We start from the raw sequence: 6475 nt of genomic DNA, 5'->3' as shown, positions 1-6475 counted from the left end.
CTGAAACAGGAAGTAAAGTCTAACATTGTCCGATCCACACAAAACTTGACTCGCAAGCCCTCGAGCCCTCAAGCTCGAACCCGTTCAGACCCGCTTGCGGTACTAGTTAAAGTTGAATTAACACGACTTCCGGTGGAGAGGGGAATGGAGTAGACGCATGCATCGTGCTCTCCCGCGCTGACCTGTAAAAACACACCTTTTTGCAACCCAAACCCGACTCGACTTCTAAGTAAGAAGAAGTAATATTTTACACATGCTTCATGGCCTCCGGAACCAGGTTGGCTAAGGAAAGAGAAACCGCGAGAGACGACTCGTCCGCCATGGATAGCCAGATTAGCATGCCCGCTCTGACTAGCTTGCTAGAAGATCACCGTCACTCCATATCAGCGGCGCTGTCCGCCGAGCTCAGAGCGGCGTTTATCTCGCTCGAAGCTAAACTTGACACGGTGCAGGTTACTGTGACTGACTTTGGTGAACGAATTGTAAGTCTGGAGTCCAACGCCAACTTAACTGAAGAACGCATCCAAGCTCTTGAAGCATCATGCTCCATTTTATCAGAGACTTGTGCTAAGCTCAGAACCAAAAACATCGATCTAGAGGGAAGAAGCCGGCGTAACAACGTCAGGATTATTGGCCTGCCTGAGTCCATTGAAGGCCCACGACCTACGACCTTCTTCTCGGATGTCCTGAAGGAGATATTCGGGGACCAGGTGCTACAAACTTCGCCAGAGCTAGACCGGGCCCACCGATCACTAGCTGCTAAACCGCGACAGGGAGACAGACCCAGACCCGTGATCGTCTGCTTTCACCGGCACCAGACCAAGGAGCTCGTTGTCCGGGAGGCCCGCAAACGGAGGAATGACCTGAAGTACCGTGATTCGCCGGTTCGCATCTACGAGGATTTCTGCCCCGACGTGTTAGAGCAACGAGCGGCATACCGCGATGTCATGGCTAAGCTGTACAATCTGGGCCTCCGACCGGCTTTGCTCTACCCAGCTAAACTCCAAATCACCAAGAAAGATGGCAACAAGAAACGCTTCTCCTCAGTCGAGGAGGCCACTGCTTTCGTGGGCTCCTGGCCCGCTCCATGAGGCTACTTTTATTGTTTCTTCTCATCGGCGGATGTATGGGCTAATCCACTAGCGGCTAACGCTAGCAGCACTACTGGCACGGGCCTCGGGATGACTCGCTCAGCTGGTAAGAGCGCCTCGACAGGATAATGTTTAACACACATTGATTGTGAACTCTTACTAGTGTCGTATGATGCTCTTCGAACACTGGGACTCTGTTATCATTTGTAAATCTCATCTGGGCTTGTTGAACCGATGCTAAGTATGGTGTTTACCCCTGGTTGTTTTGGTTAGCTTTGCCACTTGGCTCATTTGATCATTGACCATGCCTTTAACATTTTATTAGGGGTAATATCAGTTAAATGTTTAATACGAAAATGTCCGCTGCATCACAGTGTGAGTCCGGATAAATGTGTTGACTGTTTTGCTGCAATGTTCAATTGGTTTCAGGCCATAATGTGGGAGGTGTTTAAACTTCCCTTGGTTAGCTATTGCTTGATTTTTTCCTGTACTGTATGGGTTATACTTATTCCTGCGGGAGTGTTGAAGGCATGGGGATCCGTAAGTATAAAGAAACTGGAAGCTATACAGGGGTGTTGAATGTGTTAACAGGGAATTTAGTTATAGGTTGTTTGTTCTCTGTTGTTGTGTTGTTGTGTGTTTTTTTTTTTTTTTTTTGTTTTGTTTCCCCCCCCCCCCTCCTCCAAGGGCTTCGCCACTGTACATCTTCACTTGACAAGGGGTGAATAATGCACAGCACAGCTACACCTCAAAGTCAGGGCTGCAGGTTGGTGTCATGGAACGTTAGGGGAGTCAATGGAGCAATCAAAAGGGGCAAAGTGATTTCACATTTGAGGCAACTTAAAGGGGATATTTATTTCCTTCAAGAAACTCACCTTAAGACCTCTGAGATTTCACGTATGAAAAGACCTTGGATGAGTCATGTATTTCATTCCAGATTTTCTGCAAGGGCGAGAGGGGCGGCCATCATTGTAACTAAAAACATAACATTTGAACTAACCAAATCTATTGAGGATCCCAATGGGCGTTTTGTGGCTGTTTCAGGCAAGCTGTTTGACATCCCAGTCATTTTGGTGAGTGTCTATGCCCCTGTGTGGGACGATGACAAATTCATTACTCATCTTCTCTCCTCCCTTCCAGACATAGATAACCATTACCCGATTATAGGTGGCGATTTCAACCTTATCCAGGATCCTATTCTAGATAGGTCCTCGTCTAAACCCTTTACTCTCTCAAACTCTGCCACAACACTGAGATCGTTTGTAGATCAGCTTAGTCTATGCGATCCTTGGAGATCTCTCAATCCTTCCACCAAAGCCTTTTCTTTTTTTTCTCACGTCCACCGTACATATTCTAGAATTGATTTTTTTCTAGTGGATACTAGGCTGCTGCACTGGGTCAACTCTAGCGAGTATCACAGTATAGTGATCTCAGACCATGCTCCTACATCAGTTGTCATAAATTTCCCAAACCACAGACCCACACACACACAGTGGAACTTTCCCACTTCTTACTGAACAATCCACATTTTAAAAAATTCTTTCAGGAGGAAATAGTCAATTTCTTTCATGCAAACGACACCCCAGACGTTACTAGAAGCACTCTTTGGGAGGCATGTAAAGCATATTTGAGGGGTCAGGCGATTTCATTTGCTTCTCGGCAGAAAAAAGTGGACACGGAGAGGATGGTATGGCTCTCAGATCAAATAGTTAGTATTGACACACAATATGCTGCCGCACCTACTCCCTCTCTTTATGACCAACGTCTCAAATTGCAGGCGGAGTTTGATCTTTTGTCAACATCCAAGATTGAAACAAAATTGTTAAAAACAAAGCAACGGTTTTTTGAAATGGGAGATAAGGCTGGCAAACTCCTTGCCCATCAGGCTAGAACTGCAGCTCTCTCGAGATTAATCCCCAGGATAAAATTGCCATCGGGAACAGTGGTCACTGACCCCAAATTGGTAAATGATGCGTTTTTGAATTTTTACTCCGACTTGTACACGTCTGAGTACTCACCTGAGGTTTGGAAGAGCCATAACCCCCTGGAGATGTTCTCATATCCTAAAGTTGATAGTAGTCTGTCTGACAAATTAGGCGCGCCAATCACTACGGCTGAGGTACAGGAGGCAATTGGACAGCTACAAAATGGAAAATCCCCGGGCCCTGACGGGTTTGTGGTAGAATTCTACAAAGCATATTCAATCCTAATAACCCCACATTTGGTTAACGTCTATAATGAATCCTTTAATAGCGGCAGATTACCACCAACCCTATCGGAAGCTAACATTTCTCTTTTATTAAAAAAAGACAAAGACCCCCTTGAATGTAGCAACTATAGGCCCATTTCACTTCTAAACGTGGACCAAAAGATTCTTGCCAAGGTCCTGGCCTCTCGCTTGCAACAAGCCCTACCAGCCCTAATTTCCACAGACCAGACGGGGTTCATGGCTGGAAGGAACTCCTCATCTAATACTAGGAGACTTCTCAACATCATTGGCTCCCCCAACCCTGTCTCGCCTGAGGTAGTAATTTCTTTAGACGCTGAGAAAGCGTTCGACAGGGTTGAGTGGGAGTATTTGTACTATGTCCTGTCTAAATTTGGTTTTAGCTCTGACTTTATCACATGGATTAGACTGCTTTATGAATCTCCAACCGCCCATATCCTTACAAATGGAGCAAGGTCGCCCCCTTTTGCCCTCCGTCGGGGTACCAGACAGGGATGCCCCCTTTCCCCCCTCCTGTTTGCTCTAGCTATCGAACCACTGGCCATCTGGCTCCGGGAGGAGGGGAGAGTCGAGGGCATCACCAGGAATGAAGTCACCCATAAGCTGTCCCTGTACGCGGATGATTTGTTATTATATGTGTCAAACCCTGCGTCATCCATCCCTGTTATTACAGACATTCTAACACAATTCGGCAAATATTCTGGTTACAAATTGAATTTTAATAAAAGTGAACTTCTCCCTATCAATCCCCTGTCTAAGAAGATGCCACAGTCTTCTTTTCCATTCAGAGTTGTTACAGAGGGGTTTCGATATTTAGGCATATTCATCACTGCTTCTTTTAATGACCTTTTCAACAAAAATTTTCGCCCTCTCACTGATAAGTGCAAGCTTGACCTGGCTCGCTGGTCTTCCCTCCCTCTCTCCCTATTTGGTAGAGTTAATCTGGTAAAGATGGTGATTCTACCTAAATTTCTCTACCTGTTCCAACATATTCCGATTTTCATCAGACGATCCTTTTTTCAGCAGCTAGATCAGACAATATCATCCTTTCTGTGGTTGAATAAGCCCCCCCGTATTAGAAAAGCTGTATTACAACTCCCCAAAAAGCTGGGCGGTCTTGCACTACCCAATCCTATCCAATACTATTGGGCATGCAATATTAACAAACTCATTAATTGGATTGACAGAGGAGCTGATACAGGCCCCTCTTGGGTTCAGTTAGAGCTACGGTCCTCAAAGTTTTCTTTACAGTCCCTCCTTACTGCGCGACTTCCCCTTAAGGTGCATAATATCTCACAGAACCCTGTTGTAACCAACTCACTAAAAATTTGGATCCAATTTCGCAAACACTATGGCTTGAATGATCCCTCAACTTTAGCACCGGTTGTTAAAAACCATTTATTCCCGCCCTCCCTGTCGGACGCCACCTTCACTATGTGGCGTAACAAAGGGTTATTATATGTCAAGCACCTTTACAAAGATAACATATTTACCAATTTTACGGAGCTTGCAGCCAGGTTTGAATTACCTCAATCTCATTTTTTCCGGTTTCTTCAGGCCAGGCACTTTGTTAAAACCAACTACCCTCACTTCCCTAACCATCCACCCGGGTCTCGGATTGACTCCTTGCTCACCCTCGATCCTGCACAAAAGCGTTCCATCTCCGTGATCTACAATGCCATTGACTCCCTTAACCCTGACCTAATGACTCGTCTGAAACAGACCTGGGAGGAGGAGCTGGGAGTTCCAATTTCAGATATACAATGGGACCAAATCCTTAAGCTAGTTCATACATCCTCTATATGTGCCAGGCTCGGTTTATTACAATGTAAAGTTCTTTTTAGAGTGCATTACACAAATGTCCGACTGGCGAAGATTTATCCAGACACCAGTGACAGTTGTAATAGATGTAAACAGTCACCTGCTAATCACACACATATGTTTTGGTCCTGCCCGAAACTCACCGGTTTCTGGCGCCAAATTTTTGATACACTCTCAACGGTGCTCGATATGGACCTTAACCCTGATCCTTGCACGGTCCTGTTTGGCTCCCCTCCACTCGCTACACCTCAACTCCCTGCGTCAAAGCGCCGAGTACTGGCCTTTACAACGCTATTGGCCAGACGCCTTATTTTGTTTAAATGGAAGCATGTTCTTCCACCTTCACACAATAGCTGGCTTAGAGAGGTCTTAACTCATATCAAGCTTGAGAAGGTTAGATTTTCATTGGCGGGTTCTGATAATGCCTTCAACAAAACCTGGCAGCCCTTCTTGGAGTACTTAGATAGAACTATTATTCACCCAGACAGTGACTAGATGCCCCCCCCCCCCAACCTCTTTTATTTTTTATTCTGAATTTTATTCATTTTAACATGTGATTTTAATATTTATTTATTTTTATTTTATTTTATTAATTTTATTTTTTTTTTTTTTTTTTATTTATTTATTTATTTATTTTTTTTTTTTTTTTGTTCTTGTTTCGTATGTGTTCGTCTTTTTTTTTATTGTTCTCTTTATCTAACAGTGGGTGGGTAGGGGAAAGGGATAATAACGGCTCATGGAGCAGTTCAGACTTTAAGTTAAGTTGTTGTTGATTTCAGCATATATTGTGTAGGACTACCAACTGCTAATTTTACTGCAAGTCTTACTGTATACACTGTATGTGTGAACTACTGTTATGTAAACAAAAAACCGAATAAAAAGATTTATAAAAAAAAAAAAAAAAAGTTGAATTAACACAAAAAAAAACTATAGTTTGTGATTTTTTTGTCTTTTCAGGAAAAGGTCAATAACGTCTCAGACTGTGGTCAAAGTTAAAACAAAGAGTCCTGTTCTAATGTGTATGAAGCTTTAGACATATTTTTAATTTTCAGTGATTAATGCAGGTTAAATGTGTCAATTTTAGAGTTTATCTTCAACATGTCAACGAACACACTAAGGTTTTAGCTTTAAAGTCTGGCTTCACAAGTTAGCGTCACAAAGAGTTGACACACTAACTAGTAGGTTTTAGTGTCACGGGAAAGCTCATTTTACCACAGCAACTAGCAGGTTTAGCTTAAATTCTTGGCTTTCACACTGCCAGTTAACACACAGACTGGCAAGTTTTGCCTAACCAAGTCAATTAACAAGTCAGTTAAATCACAAATAGGCAGATTTA

Source organism: Solea solea, chromosome 1 (genome assembly GCF_958295425.1).
Source record: "Solea solea chromosome 1, fSolSol10.1, whole genome shotgun sequence".
Lineage (NCBI taxonomy): Eukaryota > Metazoa > Chordata > Actinopteri > Pleuronectiformes > Soleidae > Solea > Solea solea.
The sequence above is the reverse complement of the archived record's forward strand: the minus strand, read 5'-3'. Positions refer to the sequence as shown.